This window comes from Vicia villosa, linkage group LG4 (genome assembly GCF_029867415.1).
Source record: "Vicia villosa cultivar HV-30 ecotype Madison, WI linkage group LG4, Vvil1.0, whole genome shotgun sequence".
In the NCBI taxonomy this organism is placed as follows: Eukaryota; Viridiplantae; Streptophyta; class Magnoliopsida; order Fabales; family Fabaceae; genus Vicia; species Vicia villosa.
This window is the reverse complement of record NC_081183.1, coordinates 43,736,436-43,762,723: the sequence shown is the minus strand read 5'-3', so window position 1 is coordinate 43,762,723 and position 26,288 is coordinate 43,736,436. Positions and strand designations below refer to the sequence as shown.

Here is a 26,288-nt window from a genome sequence, read left to right as displayed (position 1 = left end):
CGACCCTTCGATTCAGCATGATCGAACATCTTGGAAACATCCATTGTTTTCCGCCATTCCTTTCATGGCAATTCCAGAGGTAGTCCTTGAGGCTTTCTCCTCTTGGAGGAATTTCAATTCCCCCCTTTTGCCTTGTCAACCATGTCTCCAATTCGCCAAATTCAGACACTGGACATCTGGCACTGACCATGTTAACAACTGTAGGAGGAACTTCAGAGATCTGGATTTTTTGGAGCTTCACCCTGAGGTCTTCAATGGCCTTGCTGTTCTCTCCCCTCGAACCCTCAGTTATCTCTGTCTTGGAAGATTCTTCAACATCAGTATTGAAGATTGCATCATCATTTAGGCTTTCAGTAGCTTGCTCTCCATTGAACACCGTTTTAGTTTCCATAACTTCGACTTCAAATGCCTCTACCATGTTGATATCCAATGGCTCACAGAGGCTAGCGTCAGCAATGTTCAGAGGATTTGTGTCGACCCTCATGTGGCTCTTGGTCTTGTCAGCAAATTTCAACCTCCCATATTTGATAGCATTTTGAATTAGATCCCTGAAAAGAAAACAGTGTGAGGTTTTATGGCCCAAAAAACCATGATATTTACAAAAACCTCCCTTCTTCCGTTGTTCTAACGGAGGAATTTTGGAATTTGGAGGCAGTATCATTTGGCCATCTTTTACTAGTAAATCAAATATTTCATCACACTTGGTGACGTCGAATGTGTAAGTTTTCTTAGGGAATCTATCGTTCTTATCGCTTTCTACTGGGTTTTTTTCCATTTGTAGGGTTGAGTAGTTTGCAGGTATAAGGTGGCGCTTCCTTCATTTCAGCCAAATCTATTTCGACTTCTTCAGGGTTGTATGAGTCGTTAAAAGACTCATCATCAGCGTCCTCCGCTTCGACGTACGCTACCCTTTCCTTTTTATAGTTTTTATTTGCCTTAGCCTTTTCTGCCTTCAAGCGTTCGACTTGTCGAACCCGATCTGCCAACTGGGCCATATCCCTAAGGTATTGAGTATCTAGTTTCTTCCTAATTGAATAATCTAGACCACCCGCAGCCATTTCGACTAGTTCATGCCCTGGGACTATTGTGAAACACCTTGATTTCAACAGTCGGAACCTATTTAAGTAATCATCAATTGGTTCTGTAAACTTCCTCTTAATGCTGGCCAATTCTTTCAGACTTATCTTGGTTTGACCCATGTAGAATTGTTCATGGAACAACCTTTCTAAGTGTGCCCAAGCATCCATCGAATTTGGTGGCAAATTAGTGAACCAAATGAAAGCATTCTTTGTTAGCGAACTAGGGAAATATTTGATCCTTAAATCCTCATTCCCTGCTAAGTCTCCTGCCTCTGTCAAGTATCGGGCGATATGTTCCACAGTTGACTTGCTAGTTTCGCCTGAAAACTTTGTGAACTTGGGTACTTTAGTGCCTCTAGGCAACTCTGTTTGCATGATATAATCTGATATGGGGGATGTATAATTTGGACGTCGAAGTCCAGTACTAAGGCCGTTATTGGCCATAACCCTTTCTATCATGGCAGTTAGGTTATTTTCTGTAGCCAGATTTTCTCTTCTGACTCTCTGGACGATTTCATCTGGATGTTCGTTCCTACCCACAATCCTTAATCTGGGTCGATCTTCTTCCATTTCCTGTCGAACGAGGACAGTTCTTTGATTCGAAGCCTCTAAGTTTATTACTTGAGTCCCTTCGATCGTTTCTGTTCTCTGTGGGGCACCTACATTCTTAGTGGCTGTCCTAGACAGGGGAACCACATCTTGTATATGTTCCAAAATGGGCCTCTCTTCTTGATTCAAAGTCTGCTTGTCTTTTCGTCTAGGTGGTGGAACTCCCATGAAATCTGCCATTCGATTCATTTGAGATGATATCTTTTGGAAAATCTCCATGTTTTCCCGATTCGTACTAGTAATATTTGTTGCTATTGGATTCAAAATTGAAGCCAATTCTTTGGCCAAGACCCCTAACATATCATGGTTGCTTGCATCCATTTCTTGCCGGAATGCTGCTTGATTATTTGTGGTAAAATTGGGTATTTGGGCAGAAAAGCCAGTATTGTGTGCACTTCGACCCATTGAACCAACATTTGGCGAAAACGTCGCATTGTTAGTTGTAGCATATGGGTATGGCATTCCGTATGGGTAATTTGTACCTTCGTTTGGGAATCGGTTGTGCACTGTTCGTTAACTTACCGTTCCTAAGGTTCATACAAGGTCCTGATATTGTCTAGACAAAAATAAAACAATTGATTAAAAACAATCTGCTTGACACAATCCCACTGGGCGTGCCAATTTGTTTACGGTGATTTCCGGTAAACAACCGCTAGTCTTCCAAACTATAATAAATATGATTTGGTTACTCGCAGGATCGACTAGATTGATCCTAGGACATAGTCAAAAAGATTGTTATTGATGGTCATTCGAACCATATCTATGATTCATCTTGTTAATAAGAATTACTTCGAACGAAACAAACAAAATTAGCAATCACTTTGTTATACACGTGAGTATAACTTCAGCGAAAGGTAAGTCAAGATAAAATATGAGATGAAACTGTAAAAGTGCAAAAATCTTAAAGTGCAGAAATGTTAAATACTTCAAAGATAAATGACATGAAAATAATGAGTACAAAAACGTAAATGGCAAGAAGTAAACGAAATGCAATAATATTGAAAGATACTTGAAGATAAAGGGAAAATACCCATGTATTAAAATGGTGGTGTCATACGTACATTTCTCAGCGAACTCTTTCTCTTTAACACTTGATACTTGAGTAATATGTGAGTGATTTGTACAAAATGAACACCCTGAATCCTAACATTAGAACCCTTATTTATACTAGTTTCGACCTTAACGGTCCTACGCTAATCTAATGCCACGTTTCTCATGAGAATCCTCGGGAAGCCATCTGTCTCTAGACAGTTATGAAAACTTCTTCGAATTTCAAATCCTCCTGCCTGAATCCTCCTTCGACGCGTGGCAATATAACTTAACATTAAAATACCACGGAAATACACTAAGCATCAGTACTTAACATATTTCGTAAAATTTGTCTAAGTCTCGAAGATATACACTCCTACTAGCTTCAGCATTCACTATCTCCGTTATGACTTAAAAACTCTTCATCCTCGAAACATGGCCATCAGGAGCCATTTTACCTTCAAAGACGGTCATCCGGAACCATCCTCCTTCGAGTCTTCACCCTTCGAAGGATCATATTTGCAAAACAAAATCTTCATCTAACAATAACAAACACAAACAAATCACACAATTTTGCCTTAAGGTTAGGCTTGCATGTGGTCCAGAGGTGCATACCCTCCCCCTGAAGTTTAGTGGGTTCAAACCTGTCCTATATAAAGATCGGGTTCTAAGGAGCTCATATCATTGACCTTTCTCGAAGGCGCTTATCTCAGTTCGGCAATCGAATCGCCAACCGAAAAGGTCCTGAAAGTCCAATCCATATGAGTGTAGCTTCGAGTATCAACCAACTTCGGTCGGAACCAAAGCCAGCCATCTCGCTACTTTCTAATAGGCCAAAGTCGAGTTTGACTAAGGTTCTAAGGGCAAATTAGTGCTTAATGACACCACGCGGCAGCCAAGCATTTCCTTAGGTCGGATCCCAAGGAACACCAGGACAAACCAATCTGTCACACTAACGATGGCCATCAGATCAACCACATCAGTATACGCTGTGCAATCTCCTTGATCTCATGCCATTTACCTAAGGTACTCAGATCCGGGTTAGGATCTTTCACACTGCAAAATAACCAAAACAGCCCTGCAAAAATAAAGCAAACAAAGCAAACAATAGAAAACATTTAAGTGATTCCTAAACTTTTAAGGTAACCCCTCTTTTTAATCATAAGTCCCCAGCAGAGTCGCCAGTTCTGTAATACGGTGAATTGACTTTTTATCGAAATGTGCGGATAGCAAGAGTCGCCACCGACTTTTATTTTATCCAAATAAATAGAAAGGCTAAAAGAACAGGAAAAACCTTTTAAATAAAAAACTGAGTTCGGGGGGGTAATTATGCAAAGGGAAGGTATAAGGCACCCTTTGCATCCATGGTTTTCCATGGGCTCTTAATTGCTTTGCTCTTTTTCGAAAAGAAAAGTAGAAGAAGTGAATACGGACTTTAGCTCGTAAATGAGCGTAGCCATTTTGAAGGTTTATGAGAAAGAATATGAAAAACGTTTTAGCTAGAGCAAGGCAATTAGGGGCAATTACCTTAATAATGTAGAAAATAGTTCTTTTAGCCTTTTAAGGTGAAAGGGTCTATCCATGCCATAAGAGGGCAGGAAGCCTTTCATTTGGAGGTTGAAGGGTCGTCGCAATATCGTTCGCCATAAGACTATCCCATGCCATAGAGAGGCAGGTAGTCTAAGGGAAGGATCAGAATAGCCTTTCGTAGGCAACCAAAGGATACCTCAGCCATTCGTAGGAAACTTCCGAGGGTCGAGGTCATATTGGTGTATCGAAGGCAGCATCATTAGGGTCTCATGATCTTTGTATTTATCGAGGCACCATGGCTGAGGTATCCTCGTATTCGAGGGACATGGCTATTTTGCAAAAACACAAGGCAACAAAGGCAACAGGCAACAGGCCATAAGAGGGGTTACCAAAAAGTGTGTGTGGGTGCAACAATCACGTGATTAATTCGAATATTTATCTTGTAAGAATTAAGTGATTCTACTTTCAATTTCAAAGTTATCACTCCCTAGGATTACTAACCACACAAACATATAAATAGTATAATCAAAGCAATATGGGGAAGGGGAAAAAGAAACCAGCGGGGGGAGAGGGAAGATGAAACCAGCGGGTTTGACATAAGTAATAATTAAAATCAGAAAAAATAAAAGAGACTAGAGTTTAGGGTTACCGACTATTGAGCTTTGACAATTGGCAAACCCTGAAAATTGGAAAAGGGAGAAATAAATAGAAAATAGGGGTGAGTGCATTATCGGTTCCAATGCAGGTATGGTTAACCCTAATCAACAAAAAATAACAATGAAAGAAAAAGGGTAAAAGAAACTTAGCTTCGATTGATGAAGGTTGATAGTCGGAGGTTGCCTTGAGCATTGACTCTGACCATCTGAGAATTGACAGAAGATAATAGGACGTAAGTGTAGAAGGATTCCATTGACATCGGGAATCAAACCCTAATTAAAATAAAAGGTAAAAGAAAATTTAAATAAGAAAGAGATCGGGACTGAGCTTATGGCTTGACGTGGCGCGTAATTGGAAGGTACCTGAAAATAAACCCTGAAAAGAATACAGACAAATATCTTTAGTGTAGGGTTAATTCTCGTAAATATTAAATTGAGTGAAAATTGAATTGAATAACAATCGGACTTAATTAATTATTGGTCTTCAACCTAATTAATTAAGTTGGAGAAAATAAAATCAGGCAAAACAGCGTTTTATGAATTTTTTTTTTTGAATTAAGATAAAGCATATATGAATTATTGAAAATATATAAATATAATACCTAATAATAAATAATAAAAAAAATAAAAAGAGATATATAATATTAAGAGAATAAAATTTATTATATAATTAAAAATAAGTAAATAAAATAAATATAATTAATATAACAAATAAATAAAAAGTCATAAATAAATAGTTGTAAGAAAAAACAATAATATAATAAAAATAATTGATATAGGTAATATAAAATAATTATAAATGATAAATATAATATATATAAAAAGAGTAAAAGCTTTTTTTTTATTAAGGGAAAATATAAAAAGAAATTAAAGTAAATATAAATATATAAATGAAACAAGTATTGAATTTTTGTAATTAAAAGCAAAAAAAATTAGGAACTTAGCGTAATTATTTGGTGTGGTAAGGGCCTGAAGGTTTACGCTGCGCCTACGCCTTGTGGAGCGATGGATCTGGGGAGTGCTTGATCCAATGGTGAGTACGCTGAGGGAGCATCGTATCAGCGTACGTCTTAACGCATTGAATCTCAGAGCTGGAAAATCCTTCAGCGCGCCTTTTTGGTTTGAAACAGACCAATCACGGGGCGACACGAGGTCATCCCCAACTTCCATTCGTCGTTTTAGGTTAGGACTTTTACCTACGGACGTTTCGTCCGTCGCTACTGGACCTGCAAATAACGCATACGCCCTAGCATGGAAATAAATCTTTCGCGAGGCCATGAACGTGATCGTCCAGACCTCACGAGTCCAACCATGGCATCAATTGGTCTTAATTTTACGTGTGGAAGAAATCCCTAATCTGAAACCCTAGCATTCAACAATGGTAACTCGCAATATACACACGCAAACAATCAATTAATTGCCTAGAAACATTCAAAGCATGATATCAAACAATATTATGTGATTAAAATAAGCTTATGCATCGTAAAATAGAGTGATTGGAAAAATTCAAAGAGGTGCAAACCGTGGTGATTAGGTGTTGATTCTGAGAGGTTCAGGCTTCAACAACGGTCCAAATAGCTTCAAGATGTGTCAATGAACGTGACTGAATCTTTCAGAGGCCTTGAATTGCTCTGAAATCTGAAATTGGATTTTGGAAATTCTTCAATCTTTAGGACTCGGATTAGGGTTCTAATAGCCAGCAGAATCGTCCCCTAATGCTTTGTGTTAGTCCAGTACTTATAGGGGTATGATTAGGTCAATATAAACTGAATAAAATCCCTGTAAATCTTTGATTGGAAATTTGGCAAAATTTTGATTGAAAATATTACTAATTATGGCCAAGATTTGATCCAATTATTCCAATTCCTCTTGGCACGAATTTTTGATGATTATAGGGCTTTATTTGATTGATACTTGGCTTAGAATCAAAGCACAATCATATTTTTCATTAATTTGTAATTTTATATAATTAAATTATGATTTAAATGAGTAAAAATCATAAAATGATCAATAAAAATATTACAAACTTTGAAAGACATATTTTTAGTTCGTTCACGGGCTTGAGGTGAAGATTGGATTAATAGAACATAGGCCCATTTGGAAAACTTTGGATTTTGGGACCTTTTCTTTTCACATTTTTCCCTTGAAATTGCTCAACTTTGACAAGGCCTATCTCCCTCAATTTTTGAGGTATGGAAGTGTTCTAGGACTTTTTAGAAACCTTAGAGAGTGATCTAACCAGTATCTTTGGTCTCATATCAAAATGATTTTCCATGCTCCTTATATGTCCTTTTGAAAAAAGTGACCTTTTGTTGACTTTTGAAAAGGACCTATAATGTTTTTGTCCATATCTCTCAAATGAAGCATTTTTAGACTTGGCATGTGAGAGACAAAGTTGTAGAGAATCAAATTTCCTTCAAATTGAGCTTTGGATGGAAAATTTATGATGTTCCATGTAAGAGTTATGGCTGGTCGAAGTTCAGTTGACTTCCTCCTACACAAACCCTAATTTAGAAACTTTTTGAACTGTTGATTTTTTTATCTTTCCTTGATGAACCATGATCAATTCTTGATCAAATGGTGAATGATACTTCAATGGAAGGATGTTGACAAAAAACCAGGAGTTTTGACTGTACTTTGACCACAGTTGACTTTTAGGTCGATCTAATCGACTGTTGACCTTCTGAACAATTGAGTGGCCAATCCTTTGAGCTGGGACTTAAGACTTGTCATAGAGATAATTTGAGACATCATAGACCATATGGAATACCTTGGAGCTATTGATTCCTTGATTTTCCTTCAAAACCCTAGTTCTCTAATCTTTGCTTAGGAGAGTGTATCTTGGAGCTTTGTATCTTGATTTGAGTTTGAACAAGAGAAATGGTATGGGCAAATTTTGGGGTATGACAATGATACACTATATGGCAGTGTATAATTGGCTGACTAGAATTATCAAAAGAATTGAATTTTGGATGCACAATTTTATTTGGAGCGGCTTCTGATAATGGTATTTTGAGTCTCAAGCTCGCCCGCAACTTCCTTAATCCTCCTACGAATTCAGCTTCTTGGAAAAGTTTCCAATGGATTCCATGTATTCCTCCCTCTCAATCTATGATAGTGTGGAGGCTAATCAACAATAAAATTCACACGGATGAGATTCTGTCACGGCGTGGGTTTCTTTTTCATTCGATATGCAGTTTTTGCCACGCGCAATAGGAAACAACTCAACATTTATATTCCGAATTCTCTTATGTTAGTAATGTATGCCAGTGACTCAATGATGTTACTGATTCACAACACCTTTTTCGCTCTGTTAGGGACTGTTTTGAGGCTATTAAGGGTTGTTTGTCTCCGCGGGCTGGTGTTATTTTTACGGCATGTATGGTTAATGTTTTCCTGTCGGTATGGAAGGCACAAAATTTGTGTAAATTTGAAGACAAAATCTTTCATTGGAAAAACTGCATTACTCACATTTGTGCTTTTGCAAAGATTGTTGGAAACAACACTAAAAAATCTTCCAACTCCTCCATGAGTAACTTCTCTTTCTTAAAAAAATTTGATATAAATATCAATCCTTTGCATTTTATCCGTTTTATGGATGTCTTATGGTCGCCTCCGCAAGTGGGATGGATAAAAGACAATATTGATGGGTTAGCTACGGGTTCCCCTTTGATAAGCTCTTGTGGAGGTATTTTTAGAGATCACAAAGGTGATCATCTTTGTAGCTTCTGTAATTTCTTAGGAAATGGTACACGCTTACTATTGATTTCAAGATCACCCACATTCATAGGGAAGCCAATTTTTGTGCTAATTTCTTGGCTAGTTTAGGCGCGTGTGTATGAGATACAGAAATTCGTGAGATTGAACTTAAGAAAAATCCCTCAATTAAATTTTAAGTTAATTACTTTCCAAAATTTTGCACTCATCAAGACTAGTATCGAACAATGTAGGTTTCGACTACGCGAGGTGCATGTTTTATATTAGTAAGGTGCGATGGGATAAATGTAATATCCAACTGCTAAATTTTTGGGTTTGACTTAACTAAACTAATTATAATAGGTTATATATGTTTAGAAGCAATAGTTGAGAATAATCCATATGATGGAATAAAATAAGGAGTTATTCACTCAACTAACAAAATTTGAGAGTTGTATTAGATACAATTGGAAAGAGTTCCTAACTAAATAACTGAGTTTTGTGTTATCCGCCTATGCAGACTTAAAACAAAGTGAAATATGGATCTCGACCCGCTAAAAAATCTTCCAACGGGATTTTCCGAATCAAATGTTGAGGGTCGTTTGGTTTAAGTAAAATAAGTGGGAGCATTTTAATAAAAGTACTTATTAAAATGATTTCGATACAATCTATTTTACACGTTTTGTATTTAGAATTTATTTGCATTTTATTTTACTGTGAAATATCCTTAAGAAGGATGTAAGAATCAGAAAAGAGTTTCTGAGGTGGTACATAAATTGAGAATTATTCCCAAGCACGAGAAAAATTGTATGTTCTCAAGCAGCCAATCTTAACAACCGAATATAACTAGACTCGAAGAACGATACATATGAGAAGGATAAAATTGAATGTCTAGATACAACATATATCATAATTGTAATTGTTACGGAGAATGATATAATCCTTAACCTTTAGGATTTTATTTTAAAATACAAGATATGAGAAATGTAAAACTTTCCAAAGTATTTTCTATACAAGTTAGGAATCCAAATTAATCTAAAATAGTTTTTGTAACACCCCATATTTTCTATTTATTAATTTAATTGGAATTTAAATTAATTACTTGGATTATTGGTATTTTAATTGGACTTGAGTTAGAAATTGTGGAATATAAGCTATTGGGCCATGTGTTGTGCTTAGTGAAAGAGTGGTGCTAAATGGTTAGGCCTTTTACTAAGTTACATTTTATTTTATTTTTCATAAAACATGAAATTGGAAAATAGAAGAGAAAGATAGAAAGAGGAGAAGGGAAGTAGACATGTGAAAGAGGAGAATGAGAGGAAGTGAACTTTCAAGAACTCCGATCAAAGATTAAGGAGTAGCAGTTTTTACGCTTCAGTGAGGATGACTCGTAGAGTAAGCCGTTTAGAGTCAATTGTGTCGGGTGTCATGCTCTGGTCTTGTAACACTGGGGGATCTCTCGTTTATTTTAGAGTTGTTTGATAACTCTTAATTTTATTTTGTTGAATAATTTTGTTGGGTTTTGATGTGATAACCTGTTGGAGATGATGAATTATGGTTTTAATATATTACTCAACTTAAGATTTGATTTCCGCTGTGTTAAAATGATTTGTGAAAGTGAACTATTGGGTTTCCTCGTGATAAGCATGACATGCATGGTTTTGGATTTTATATGACGAGTTGTGACATCCTTGATACATGTTTACTCTGAAATTATTATTCCGTGGGATTTAGAAGGGTGTTATAGTTTTGAGATTTAAAAATTTTGATTTTCTTATAGATCAAAGAGTTGGTCACAAATTTATTTGAGATTGTCTTGGATAGGTTGATTAGATTCATTATGAATGAATTTCAAAATTATCTACCACATCTTGTTGAAAAGAAAATAAAGTAGTTTTTGAATGCTAATTATATGAATTATAAAAGGAGCGAGATTCATTTATATTTTGGAAGAAAAACATGGTTATAAAGGAAGATAGTGATTTCATGTGTGGAAAGAAGAGAACTGTTAATGATTATCAAAAGAGTCAAAGTAGAAGAAAGAAGTAAGACTTTTTCTTCATATGATTTTTTATAAAAAATCAAATTATCCACTTCTACATACTAGGCATGTGATACTAGATGTCGATCTCACATTTATATGAATGTGATAAGTCTTTTAAGAAGTAGGACATTGATTATAATTTGAGTCAGCTTATGTCTAGAATGGACCAATATGTTTCATTGACTATAAGCGCTTGTGAGTAAAATTAAATTAGAGATTAGAATGAAACCAAATAATTGTTATTAAGTTTCATTTAGTAAGGAAACATTAATTGTAAGTCTTGTATTGACAAGCTGGGAGTGCATGTTTTGATCATGGACAAGTTTTGTTATGATTATCTAAAACATTGGTTTCATTACTAAATCAAGTTCTGGATTTGTATTCTAAAATCTTGATAAGCACATCTATAATAAATGTGGGATGGATCAAAAACTATTTGAACCTTATATGTTTGACACGAGTTATAATTCTTTTGACAAGTGTTGATTCTCTAAATTATGTGATTGACATTTATGTTTGGCTAAAATAAAATAGCAACAATATGCAATAGGATGTATAAAACTTGCAAATATAAACAGGTACAAACCAAGTAAAATAGCAAGATGTTCTATGGAATGTTAAGACATGTCCTGTGACAACATGTCTTATGAGATGTCATATGCTGAAAACTCATGACATTGCGCCTGCTGACTTGGAATATGAAGATTCAATTTGTACTCAACAGATACAGAATATTCTATGGAATATTATGCAATCCTATGTGGCGCAGGTTTAATGGTCAAGAGAATCAAGTCAGAATAATGAAGATTATGCAATTTCTAATTATGGAGATAATTTAGGAAACTTATGATTGAAGATCTTTATTTTAGCAGAAGTTTTCTGATGATTTGTAACAGCAAACAAGGCTGTGATTAAAGGCCCAAGTCCAGTTGGAATAGGTTATAAATAGGAAGCTTTGTAACCTAGTTTAGTAAGCAAGCTGAGTATTGAAACAATGTAAACATTAGGGTTTGTCAAGGCAGATCACCTAAGCTGTGGGATGGCTGCCTTGTTCTTCTCAAAACCTATAGGTAAGAGAAATATTTTTCTCACTCTAAACCTGTAGGTAAGAGTTGAGTGATATGTGTCTCTTGATCGAAGTTGGTAAGCAAGATCAAGATGTGTTTGAAGTGTGTGTTTACTTTGTTCTTATTGTCATCTGTTTGTTATCACTGGTTGTGATTGAAGGTAATTGAGGGGGGCTAATACCTAGGTGAGTATTAGGTAGAAATATAGCACGGGTAGTATTAAGTGATTAGATCACAAACTGGTTGTTTGGTGAGGGTCTATGAATTGAATCTATTTAGTGGACTTGTCCCTGGCTTGGTAGCCCCTAGAGTAGGATTGTGGATCCGAACTGGGTAAACAATTCATGGTGTTATTTATTTTCTGCACTAGTTTATTGATCTGATATAAGATGTCATAACATCGGATATGACATCAGGGAATTCTTTCAAAGCTTGTGCCTTCAGCAAACCAACCCAAATCAAAACCTGTTTATGATCATTGTGCTATCATTATGTTTAAATGGTTCCAGTATCCTTATGATCTTCCATCATGGTAGTGTTAAACCAAAATTGAAGATTATACTATCCTATTATTGCAATTTTTATAACAGACCTGATGTCTCAACATCATCTATGACATCATGGTTCTGTCATACCAGAATTTCAATAAGAGTTCAAGAATGAAGTAAAAAGAAATAACTCGAATGGGTATTAAGAACATATGAATTTTTCATTGTATATACCTATACAAAGTATATAATGACCATTTAGATTGTATCATGTTTGACATTGTTCGATATAATATAGTTCGATTGTATCTCTGTGACTCTTTATTATAAATTGTTTTCCATGCAATTGTTTCTATCCATAACCAATTCCATTTAAAGTAGTCGTAGAGACACCATATATTATATGGAGGTAAGAGTACCTAGTTTTATCTATGATCATATGGGTTTTAAGGTTTATTAAGTAAACTTGACCACAATCTAGATGAAGATGTATTTATGGATGTATCCCAATGAAATAAGGGACATATTTTCTAAAACACGTTAGAGAACAAAGTTGTTTTGTCACTAGAACTGGAATCTTCCATTAGAGATAATATGTATCTAAAGGAACCAGTGGAAGTGATGTAGAATTTGAATAAATTCAAGAGCCATAAAATTAAGATCTTTATGAGAATGGAACATAAACCAATTTAACAAAGGAGTTGTTGTTGGATAATTGGTTTGTGTGGCACAAGATATTAGAAAAGTATATAAGTTGTTTAAATCCAATTATGGACTAGAGAAAACTTCTTGGAACTGAATCCTTTTATTGATGAAGTTTTTAAAAAAAAACTTGGATTAATAAATGTCGTGTTTAGATCTTGTGCACAAAATAAGGTTAGTGGGAGTATTTGCATTAATCTAGTATAATATGTAGGCGAGAAACTGATCATCAAAATTCCCTACAACATCAATGTAGGACATTGTTAAGGAAATGGTTTTGATAAAATGCTTAGGCGAGATTTCCTAAAAAGGATAGGAATCAGAATCTATAGAGATAGATGATTGATGAATCTTAACCCTAGCACAAGTACATATTCTGAAGAGGTGTTGAGACACATAATATGCATAAATCTCACATTAAGATTATTGCATGTGTTGCATGATGTTTTGTCTAATGGATAATGTCTTACCTCGTTGGATGAGAAAAATGACACGATGATATGTACTACATTAGATGCACCATATGCTATAAGCATAAACAATAAGTACTAAAATGATTGAAGTTTTCACACTGGATCACTATCAAGAAGGTCTATGGATATGTTAAAAGGACCTGATGTTCTTTTTCTTCAGAGTAGATGAGACTGATCATTATAAAGGATGTGCAATGATGTTATTGCCAAATTTATGAACTATATATATATATATATATATATATCACAGTATAAATAAAATGTTAGACAACTGTATGAGTTGAAAACAGGTTTCAAACAGATGTTGTTTCTAGCACAAAGGTCAGATATATGATTTGGATCTCCTAGCTAATTCTTGGGAAGAAAATTATGTTTCTTGTATTGCAGATCCCAATAATCTCATTCACGATGATAAAGGGTTAATCTTCCAAGTTCAGATAACTAGATCTCACTAGAGATCCATATATATATATATATATATATATATATATATATATATATATATATATATATATATATATATAATATTGACACTTCAGTTTATTTCGATAGAAGATCGAAAGTTAAAATTGGAAGAGGTGTATATTACCAATATTGGAAAGAGTTCCTTATACCCTAAATAAACTATCGGGCATAGATGATGCTTGACGTACACAATGGGCAAATAGATGTTAAATTATTGTCTGATTGACTTTAGTTCTAGTGGGAGATTGTTGGAGTAAGCCCTAATAGCCAATAAATACTAGCTTAATATGCTTATGTATCATGACCTTGATATATATTGTTTGTTAATATATATACTTATTAGGCATTGTATTTATTACGTTATTTTTATATGACATAATAAAGTCCTTAGAATAATTAGTCTATTAATGACCTATTAAGTGTGACTAAATCGTGAGACCTCATTAAACATAAGAACATTATTATTAAAATATTCGTAGTTAAGCTTTACTGTCAAATAGGATAACAGTAATGCATAGAGACTATTATATGAGTAGACTGATGACCGTATCTCACGGGTCACGGATATGAGATATCAAGTATTCACATAGGCATAAATATTAGGATTAATATTTATATTGGATTGACCAACCATGAGAATACTATATAGTTTGTTATGTACTTTAGATGTGGACCCTAGATGTGGAGTCGAGTACTTTATTGTCAATCAAACATTCTCCGTAACAGGATGACCATAAAGATGGTTGATGGGTAATTTACGAATCATGCTGAGGGACATGAGTGACCTATATGGGATTTTTCCCTCCTACATATACGAGAGTAATATCTGTTGGCCCCTTAATATCAGATATTGGGCTTATTTGTTGTTTTAAGTATACTCGGGGATCAAGGAATAAAATATTGGACTATACAAGGGTGACAGATTCTATGCCTTGTGTTCAATATAGATATAAGAGCAAAAGGGTTATTGTACACATAATCATTATCCTATAGATGTTATGTCAGATCACACGACATTCTCGTCACTTGGGTAGCAGTGATGTGTTGCTAGATACTGCTCTCTATTTATATTATTAAATAGGTGATTTAATATTATTTCCAACGTTACGAGAACCTACAGGGTCACACACATAGAGTACTTATAATAGAATGGATAATTAAACACTATTTAATTTAATTACGTGTTAATAGTATTTAAATTATTTAATACATTAGCACATATATAATTTATTTGATTAAATATGGTTTAATAAAATAAATGAGGATTGAAATTAGTTAAATTAAATATGATTTGGTTTAAATTTATTTTATTTAATTAAAAGAGTTTGATTAAATATAAATAATATTTATTTAATTAAATAGTTTAATTAATTTAGATTGGGTTTATTTTTGGAAAAGCCAAAAATAAGAGCATTGGGGTTTTAGAAGCTCTCTATAAATAGAGGAGCTCTTTCCCCTAACAAAAGCTAATTGTCAATTTTCCTAGAGTAAAAACGGCTTGCACCGCCTTCCACTTTGCACTCGCATGGACTAGGTAGAGACACCGGTATCTTTATTCGTTTGTGATTAAAAGATAAATCGTGCTTCAAGAGGTAATTCTTGAATCCTTATTGTGTTTTATTTGTTATTAATGATTTAATCAAGATCCGTTCATCGGGATTGTTTCGCTAAGAGGATATTTTTTTAAAAAATCCCTCTTAAATCCCAATAGGAGGAGATGTTATTGGTAAACCTTCTAGGAAAATTATTGCTCGGAGTCTTCCATAATACATAATTCCTAAATTACCCTTGAAAACTATCAAAGTGGATAGTTTCTAAGGACTTAAAAATATCTCCAAGATTAGGAGAAACATTTTAGCCTGTAGCAAGGATCTCGACAAGAAGATAACCTGTAAAATGACGTTTTAATCTGCTATGAACACTAACATCCTTAAATATTAGGACTTAAGACATTTTCCAAAGTATAATGTTAGGAAATTATGTTGAACATTATATTCCTTTTGATTCCAAAACAATACGGGAATAATAACCTCCTTTAGCATAATACTTAGCCCTTATTAAAGATTAGGACCAGCTCGTTGCTGATCAAAAGGAAAAAAGTTATGTCTAAATAGCAAACATTTTCTATTCATATTATCATACTCGGCCAATTATTTTATCCCTAAATTCACCATAATCAAAAATTTTCATCTTTGAATCAATAGGTGATACAAACTCCAAATAATGAATTCCTTGAGCTATGGATAACAAATTCTTGACTTGGAAGTCATTTGATCCAGTGGAGGCCGGCCTTTTAGAATGAATCTCACTTTTGGAGTGCCAGTCTGTTTAGATGATGTTCCAACATTTGATTGGACATTAGTCCCTTTCTCCATGATTGAACCATTGACTTTGGTTCTGGAGCATGCATCCATTCAGCATAAACAGAGTACATCCTTATGGTATCTTTGAAGGAGTTGATGAAGATCTTTGATTTTTGTTAGATATGGATCAACTAGGTGATTTTTTTATAGAAAAATCCTTCACATCTTTAAGGGCATGTCTTTGTTTGGCAAGTCTTTCCCTTTGTATTGACCTCATTGGTCAAGATAGGAAGGTCTAAAACTTTGTCAACAGTCTGACGCTACCAATTTTGGTATGACATCGGGGCTTCATCTTGCTTTGATCATTAAGCATGTAGATGAGCAGGTGGGGCTTGAGGAACCACACAAATAATAATAATTTTTTGAACTTAGCTCTCTAGTCAGTCTTTATTCACCTTATTAGTGACCAGAAAATCTTCCTTGATGAATCTTGTCTTCATACCTTAGTCACACAGTTGGCTTATATACATCACACTAGTCATTATCTCTTTTAGCAAGAAGAACTATAACAAGAATAGAAAAACTTGTTCCATCCATTTTTTCAATTGTCTCCACTTTTGGCATTCTTGCCAAATAGACACGGAAGATGGAGTAATACATAGAGTTCACGACTATTTTACTCCAAACATGTGTCTGAAACAGCCAGTGTCAAAGAAGATATACTAGTCTTCTTTTGTAAAACAAACTCTAGGGGAAATATCTTCCTTGAATTTTATCCCTTGCATGGTCAACCTTTTAGATAGACATACATCTTAAGAGTAAAGTGGAATGTTATGCTCATATTTTCCCATATAAGTGACATTTCCAATTCAAGTCCCTGTTAATAGCTTGAGAATTCATAAATTTGGAATGATGTTGAGACAAAGTAATTAGAGACCTGATCTGAATTTTTCTCTCTCTTATCTTTTCATCTTTCACCTTCTTCTCTCTTCTAATCCACTTTCTTTTTTTCTAATATCTACCAGAAGCTTTCATCTCATTTACTGTAACTTTCTCTATTCTTTCAGTCATAATTTTCTTTCACGTTTTTTGTTTCTTAATTTGGTTTCATCCCTTATTCCACTTTATTTTTGGTTTATTGTGATTTAAATATAACTTTGTAATAAAGAATAATATAATTATTTAACAAAAATGGATATAAAAATAGGATACAAATTTACAAAAATATTGTTGTGAGTTTAAAATTTATGATTTCTTGTTGTTTATGAACATTTATAAATTCTTAAACATCAAATTATGAAATTGGTTAATTGTACGGAAATAGTCCTTAATATATTTCAAATACTGGTTAATAATTTCCTGACATAAAAAACGCGAAGGAAATTTCAAGTATTACAAAATTGGTTAATTCCATCTGAAACGTTAGCTAATACATCTCACAAGTTGGTTAATTAAATTTCAAACATTAAAAATTAAAGTAAATTAAAATGAAAATAAAATTAGTTAATTATATGTAAAATATTGGTTAATACATTTTAGGAGTTGGTTAAAGAATTCTCAAACATTAAAAATATAATATAAATTACATGTAAAAAAATGATTAATTTTATATAAAATGTTGGTTAACACTTTTCAAAAATTGGTTAATCCATGTTGAGATATAAAGTACTTAAGTAAATTACAATTAAAACAAAATTGATTAATTATGTGTAAAAAATTATTACAAATTAAAATATGATTAATGTAATTATCTAAGTAATTTACTCATAAATAATTTAGTTGAATTTATTTTATGTTACTAGAGTTTAGTTTTAACTTTCTTAAGAAAAGAAGAGTAGAGAGAATTTGGAATTCTTTGGAATTATGATGGTGGACGAGAGAGACAGTTTTTTAAGAAAGTTAATCAATATGAAAAAAAATTAAAATGACAAAAATATCCCTTTAAAAATAAATAGGTTGTATTTTTTTTTTTACTAAAAACTAATATCCGTTCATTTCAATTGATAGAGTATATTGTTGCAATACAAATTAAAAATCATCAAAAAGAAAAACCATAAATCTGCAAACAAACTCAAAAAAAAATTTAAATAACCATGTTTTAAAAAAAATACAAAAAAACCATGTTTTGAGATTATTTACCAAAGTGTCTAGGTTTGAGATACCGGATAGGTGAATGCGCCAATTGAAAAGGCGTAATAGTGTTAATATTAGGTGTATGCGCCATTTCATTTGGCTTGCCCTAATTGGACAAGCATTTGCGCCAAATAAAATGGCGCATTAGGCTAGGATTTTTTTGTTTATGCCATTCCAAATGGCGCATTAGGTTTAGGGTATTTTTTATTTAATTTTTATTTAATTTTTATATTAACATTAAGAAACACATGTTTTGACAGCCGGTAGTAGAAATAGAAATAAAGGGTCTATATAAAATACCGGAAATAACAAATTTTATTAATGTTAGGGTTTGGGTACAACGAAAACAACTGATTATGGAAAACCTAACAAAAACCCTAATGTCTTCCATCGCCAAGATAACCATTTGTTCCGCACGAAGGTCTTGTTATCACACGTCGAGCGCGGTCGTTGACGTTGCAGTGAACCCTAGGACCAACCCTACCAGCCCTACCCCTTCGTGGTTCTTGTTGGGATTGTGTAGCTGGGACTGTAAGTGTGTTGTTCCGGTGGTCGCTGTCAATGAATTCATCAACGCCACCATAATTTCCCAGAAACCGACAATCGTAAAGTCAGTTACCCAATCCCTCAAAAGTATTAAATGGTGGTGGGGGAGTAGGTTGGGATACAACTTCTGAAAAGTAACACTCAACAACACTTGTACTACCTTGATAAAGCCCAAATTGATTGGACGGTGTTGCAAACCCAAAGGGTGTACCGTAAACCCTAAACCTTAAACCATAAACCTTAAACCCTAAATTCACAACATCTATGTTAATAGCATAAAACTGCAAATTACATATGCCAAAAAAATAACTATGGCTATATTGAAATATCCGAAATATTCATGTCTCTGGATCTGTAGCGTTAATGACATCAAAGTCGTAGATTGGATCCGCATTAGATCGAAAATCATCTTTCAAACTAAAACAAATGAACACCGCACAAAGACGGATAAACAAAAAATACTGCACAAAAACAGGAAATCAAAACAAACAACGATGTATTAAAAAGACGAAATCATAAAAAAAAACTAAATATATGTGAGAATTACTTATTTAATTAATAGAAAAACAAGAACGATTTGGAAGGGTGGTTTTGGATCAAAATCAATCCTAAATTACCTCTCTCAAAGAGATAAAAAATTGAAAAGAAAAAAAATGACGACAACTCTTAAAGAAGTGTTGAAAAATATTATGGTGTTATAGTATTTTGCGTCAACAAATATCTTGTATTTAAAAATAATAGTATACATTGTACTATTAAAAAAAACTAGTGTGTATACCCGTACGAGGCACGGGATAAAATTTCTTATTCAAAAAAATCACCTTATAATTATTCACGGTTTACAAATGAAGTTATGATAACATAAAAATAAGTGGATAAGTTATTAGAAGTATATATAAAATAATAATTTAACTATTTAATAAGTAATGATTATATAATCTCTTTTGTAAAGAAAGATTTGATTGTATTATTGGAAATGATTGAAACATTTATAAAAATAAAACATTAGTCTTCATGATGATGACTGTTCAGCTGAGGCTACTTCAGGTACACATTGACCAGAAGGTGTGTCTAACCAGAAGGTGTGTCTGACTAGAAGCTGTGTCTATGAACAACTTTGATATTAACTCATTCACTATGATATAATCTACATTATCTAAATCATAATAATTATATTGATTCAAGGTTACTTTTATCAAACATTTGAGACAGCTCACCAATAATGATACATAGGTATTAACTTGAAAAGGATGAAAATATGATCCATATATTACAAAATTTTTTTAACCGATATTCTTTCATACAAAGGAAAAAATTACAAAAGGTATAATCACCATAAGTATATTGTTGAGTACACTCTTTTAATTTTTCTAAATTCACAAATTTTGATACAAATGAGTCCATAGCATTAGTAAAATTCTCTTCTACACTCTCTGAAAGAATTTCTTGTCATCTGCATACATGTCTAAAAATAAGTCCAAAAATATTATATTCTATTAAATTAATAAAAATATTGATTAAAAAGAGATGTTACGATTTATATATTTAAATCAAAATAATTATAATTAAATATTTTTAAAAATATATTAAAATAAATTCTATATAATTAATTAAAATAATTAAGATATAAATATAAATTTGAGAATAACTAAAAGTCAGTAATTCCCCTTTATGTGTGTTTATTATATTGAGAATTCAAATTTTGAATAAAAATCAATTTTTAGAATTAAAAAAAAAAATCATAACAATTTAGTTATAGCAAAGTTTCTTTTATTAGTAACTTTAAAAATAGTAAGGAGTGTAATATTTTGACACTTAGCAAATTTGCTATAAACTCTTTTGTTTAATTATTATTTATGATGTGAAAATATCATTTTGGATATCATTAAATCAAACATTAATTATTGGTCCAATGAAACATCTTCCATACTTTTTTTTTGTTTGGAAATTATTAAGAGTTACTTAAAATATACATGGTATTTATCTCCTAATAAAATACATATTAAATATCTCTATTTACATACTTTAATGAAATTGAGGTACATGACTAATTTGCTATAAGTTGGCAGACATATTTTGTTTCAATCAAATATATTTTGTAAGTTACAATTTATCAAGAAAAAGTTATACTACTTAAAAAAAAAATATTTTTGGTTAAAGATTTTTAAATAATGTATAATGGAATTGGGGCAAACACTAATTGAAAAATATTATTTTATAATTAGCGACTAGTTTTCAATTAAGACATAAAAAAGCATAGCAAATATGGTACAAGGACGTAGTTAGAAATTTTGAGTAATAGAGGCAATATTACATATAAATTTATGATATTTTTATCTTCAAATCAAGAAAATAAATTAAGTGTTTGAAATAATTTATTAATTAAAATATTATACTTAATATTTAAAAAAAAAATAAAACATTTGCAAAATTTAGGTGAAAAAACTATACATGACTTTATTAGATAGATAATGGTTTTGCATTATTACACTCCTATATGCCATTTGAAACACATAGTAGTTCTAACTTCTAAAGAGAAATGAAAATTAAGTGGGTAACAAACGTGAAATTATATGAAAAATTAATTTGGGACAAGAAAAAAAAAACTACTAAAATCACTAATAACACTTCTTTCGGTATTTGAAAAAGTAAAAAATAAAAGGACTAATGTATTTCTGTATTTCAAAAAGTAAATTAAGTGGGGGACACATGTGAAATTACTTATTGCACAAAATTAAATACTTAATGAGCAAAGAATTTGTGAGTCCACATCATTCTTGAGTAAGCCTACATGCTTTTTAAAGATTTAATAAAATATACTACTTATTGGAGAGTAAATATATGACATAAATAAAATCTGTCATCACATGATGCAGTAGTTCATGTAAAGTATAATTTTTACAATATTCTTTACCGCTCGAAAACTAAGCAAATACAATTAACAAGTTGTCATCACATTCGAAACGTAAACGCAGAAGATACGCCAAAACTCGAAATTATATTACGAAGCCAAAATGCAAACGCAAGAGATGAATTTGAAAGTACTAATAATATCTTCTTTTGTTTCTTTTTCACCATTTTCTTTTCATCACCTTCTCTATTATATAAACATTTCTCTTCTCCTCTACTTCCATTATTCTAAACTATTATTCTCCTATTTAACTCCCCCCTCTCTATCACTTTCATCTCATAATACATTCTATTATGTTCCAAATATGATATTTCCTAGTCTGTTTTTATTCATTTTCATCTTTTTAATATTTCTTTCTTCTACTTGTTGAAGTGACAAAATAACGAGGTTATCTACTCAACCAAGAGTAAAATTCAACCAACATGTAGGTTACATCACCATTGATGTAAACCACTGAAGGAAACTCTTTTACTACTTTGTGGAGGCAGAACCTCAGGATGAGTTTTGTGGCGGGATGATTTTTTTCATCCACAAAGTAGTAGAAGAGTTTTCTACCGTGATTTACATCAATGGTGATGTAACCTGCATGCTGGTTGAATTTTACTCTAGACTAAGTAGGCAACCTTGTTATTTTGTCACTTCCATAAATAGAAGAAAAAATTATGAAAAAGATAAAAATGAATACAAACAGGCTAGGGAGAGCCATATTTGGAACAAAATATAATGTATTATGAGATAGAAGTGGTAGAGAGGAGGAGAGTTAGACTGAGTATAATAATTTAGAATAATGGAAGTACAGGAGAGGAGGGTGTTTATATAGTAGAGAAGGTGAGAAGAAAATATGGTGAAAGAGAAACAAGATGTTATTAGTACTTTCAAATTAATCTCTTGCGTTTGCATTACAGCTCTGACCAAATGCTTTTTAACCTGGCTTTTGATTGCGACTTCGAATTTTGTTTCTAGGATGAGTTGTGCAAGCTGAGTTTTAAAGTGACCTGAAGACAGTCAAACAAAGAATCATTATTTAACAAAATCTAAAAAGAAAATAAAAAATCATTAAACACAAATATTACCTGCATAGCTCTTTCATGCAATGAAGAACTCATTTGTCTTGAACTCTAGGAATTTGTTGAATCAATGCCGAAGGAAAACAAGTTGATCGCTGAAAATCACAAGAGTTAGTAATGACAAATTTTATAGCATAGATAAAATAATATAAAAATTTCTAAAGTAAAAGTGTATTACCTGTCATTTCATGAGTAATAAGCAAATGTCAGAAGTCAGAACTGTTGGTGGAGTAAGAAAAACCAACTCCAGCGGAAGAATCAAGATAAAGCATGTTTGCCACTGTAATAATAATATTTTGGCTTAAATGCACTTTTCGTCCCTGTAAGTTAGCGAGTTTTTGATTTTCGTCCCTGTAAGTTATTTTTTTTGGTTTTAGTCCCTATATTTCACTTTCGCGTTCGTTTTAGTCCCTAAAATCAAAATCCGCAGGAAATTTCACAGGAAAATCCGCAGGTAACTTGCAGATTTTCCTGCGAATTTTGGCTTTAGGGACTAAACCTCAAGCAAAAAGTAAGATATAGGGACTAAAACCAAAAAAAATAACTTACAGGGACGAAAATCAAAAACTCGCTAACTTACAGGGACGAAAATCAAAAATTCGCTAACTTACAGGGACCAAAAGTGCATTTAAGCCTAATATTTTACGATAACTTTATTAGAGATTTTATTAATACTAATAAAATGATATTGCATAAATAAGTTTATTAATAATAAAGTGTTAGATTTTACACAACATGTAACATAAAATAAATTCAATTACATTATTTATGAACAAATTACTTAGATAATTACATTAATCATATTTTAATTTATACAAATTTATTTTTTACACACAATTAACCAATTTTGGTTTAATTGTAGTTTACTTAACTATTTTATATCTCAAAATTGATTAACCAATTTTTCAAAAGTGTTAACCATTGTTTTATATACCGTTAACTATTTTTATTTCACATGTAATTTTCTTTACATTTTAATTTACTTCTATTTTTAATGTCTAAAAATTAATTAACCAACTTCCGAGATGTATTAGCCAACGTTTCAGATAAAATTCCCCAATTTTGTAACACTTGAAATTTCCTTCATATTTTGATGTGAGAAAATTATTAACCAATAATTAAAATATATTAACAACAATTTTCATACAATTAACTAGTTCCATATTTTGGTGTTTAAGAATTTATAAATGTTTATAAACAACAAAAAATCATAAATTTTAAATTCACAACAATATTTTTCTAAATTGTAAATTCTTTTAAAATGTAATTTGTATCCTATATTTCTACTCATTTCTCATAAATATTAAATAATTATATTATTCTTTATTACAAAGTTAAATCCAAATCACAATAAACCAGAAATAAAGTGGAATAAAGGGTGAAAAAAATTAAGAAACAAAAAACATGAAAGAAAAATATGATTGAAAGAATGGAGAAAGTTACAGTAGAAGAGATGAGAGCTTCCACAGATGTTGAAAGAAAAGAAAATGGATTAGAAAAGAGAAAGAAGGTGAAAGATAAAAAGATAAGAAAGAGAAAATCTCAAGTCGGGTCACTTGTTACTCTTTTTTTCTATGCAAAATTAAATACTATAAAAAAATCATTGTTACTTTTTTTCTATACAAAATTAAATAATATTAAACTCATGTACTCCATTTATGAATTAGTAGTATACAGTGTAGTAGGTGTTACTATTCCTGTTTTTTTAGATTTTTTTCTAAATGCTGGTAAATTGGCATTCTATAAATTATCTTTTAGTTTTCTTATTTTTATTTAGTTAATATTTAAATAGCAAAACAAAGATCATGGTACAGAACCTTTCACCCCTTGCCAAAATATAATTTTGATCTCTCTATTTTTACTTGCTAACATTTTTTTTCTTTTTTAAAAGTTTTTAGTTTTAGCTTCTATCTTATGTTTTAGAACTAAGAATTAATTACGTGATAAATATAAATATATTTTGACATGAAAAACAAACAATTAATTTAGATTTGATGTAAAGTTTAATATTAATTTAGTTAAATTATAATATGACAGTCAATTTAGAATAAAAAGTACTTTTATTCACTCTCTTCTGATCCAGTCATCAGTATCACTAATTTTTTTATGTTGTAGTTTGAAAATAATATTTATTTTGTTTCTCTATTGTTTTTTCTCTCTCCAAGCTATTTATTTTTTATTCTCTTTTTGTTTTCAGTTAAAGTCATTTAATTGAATAAATTTTAAGTGAACTATCTTTGATTTAAAAAATATAAATAAAAATCAGTATTTATACTGCTCCTAAATTTTATAGAAAACGGTTTTTAAGAATTGTTGGATGTTATAAATCTAATCCATAGAAAACCAAAAGTTTAAAAGATTGAAAATTAAAATTGAAGTAAAAATCACCTTTAATCCATTTCAGCTCTGACGAAATGCTTTTTGACCTTACTTTTGATTGTGGGTTTGAAAGACTCATACTGACCAAATACTCTAATAGTAGAGCACTTAAGTCCTACAGTCATAAAATTAAAAAAAAAAAATTACTTAATAAGACAAAAATGGACCAAAGAGTTTTAATATAGTATCTGAAAAAAAGTAAGACAAGAATTCTCTTAATCTCACATGGAATATGTACAATTATCAGTAGCTTTGAAGGCAACGGATCGACAAAAACAACACAAGCAACATGAAAATGGTTGAGAGAAAAACAAAGTACCAGTAGATTTGAAGGCAACGGATCCAGATCACGACTTGGTAATGGTGGTGCGGATCGGTCAAACTCATAGTTGCATAAATGAGAGAACAAGAATATTGTTGTCACGGTTGTTGGTTGTTGTTGAGTTTGTGTTAGTGTTGAAATGAGAAGTAGATCCAGTTTTGTTAACGGATCGGATATGGTGAATTAGGGAGGTTGTTTTAGTGGTTATCCAGTGGAAGTAGGTTGTGTTTTTGGCCAGAGAGAAAGTGGAAGAAGGTGATACCTACGTGAAGGAAAAGTGAAAGAGAAATGTTATTGGATGAAAGTAAGTGAGAGCATCTGGAATAAACAAAGCTTGTTCTCTCCCACATTATCAATTAATGCACATATATATACTCCAATTATGACTAATAAAATAAATGAAAGAAAAAAAAAACCAAAATGTATTCATGATGTAAATGTAGGTGAAAATTAAGAAAATCTAAATAATTAAAAAAAACTATTTATTTTGATAAAAAAATAAAAGAAAAAACAAATAAATGTAATGATACTACTATCTTGTCCAAATAATTCAAATAAAGTTTGAAACTTTATTGAAAATGTTTCGTAGTTCGGTCACATGGCATGCAGGAGATTGTACTAATGTTTATTCACTATATGAGTCAATGCTGTATTTGACTAGCTTTTCTTTTTAAGTTTGTTTCTCATGCATCTCGAGATTTTTTCAATTTATTTATTCAAATATTAAACCGCTAGAAAATTAACAATCACGTAGAATAAAATTTTATTTTAAAAACCTATTTACATTAA

General features: G+C 31.9%; 1 long non-coding RNA gene across 2 annotated transcripts; it reads right to left on the bottom strand.

Annotated features, from left to right (window-relative positions):
• Positions 1-22,438: 22,438 nt before the first annotated feature.
• On the bottom strand, positions 22,439-25,836 carry LOC131594761 (uncharacterized). Of its 2 annotated transcripts, none has more exons than XR_009281505.1 (5): positions 25,497-25,836; positions 25,187-25,292; positions 22,977-23,432; positions 22,805-22,893; positions 22,439-22,726 (listed from the first exon to the last, which is right to left on the bottom strand). It is a non-coding gene; the product is annotated as an uncharacterized LOC131594761 (long non-coding RNA). The 2 variants fall into 2 exon arrangements; XR_009281506.1 differs by having other exon boundaries at positions 22,977-23,078.
• Positions 25,837-26,288: the final 452 nt, after the last annotated feature.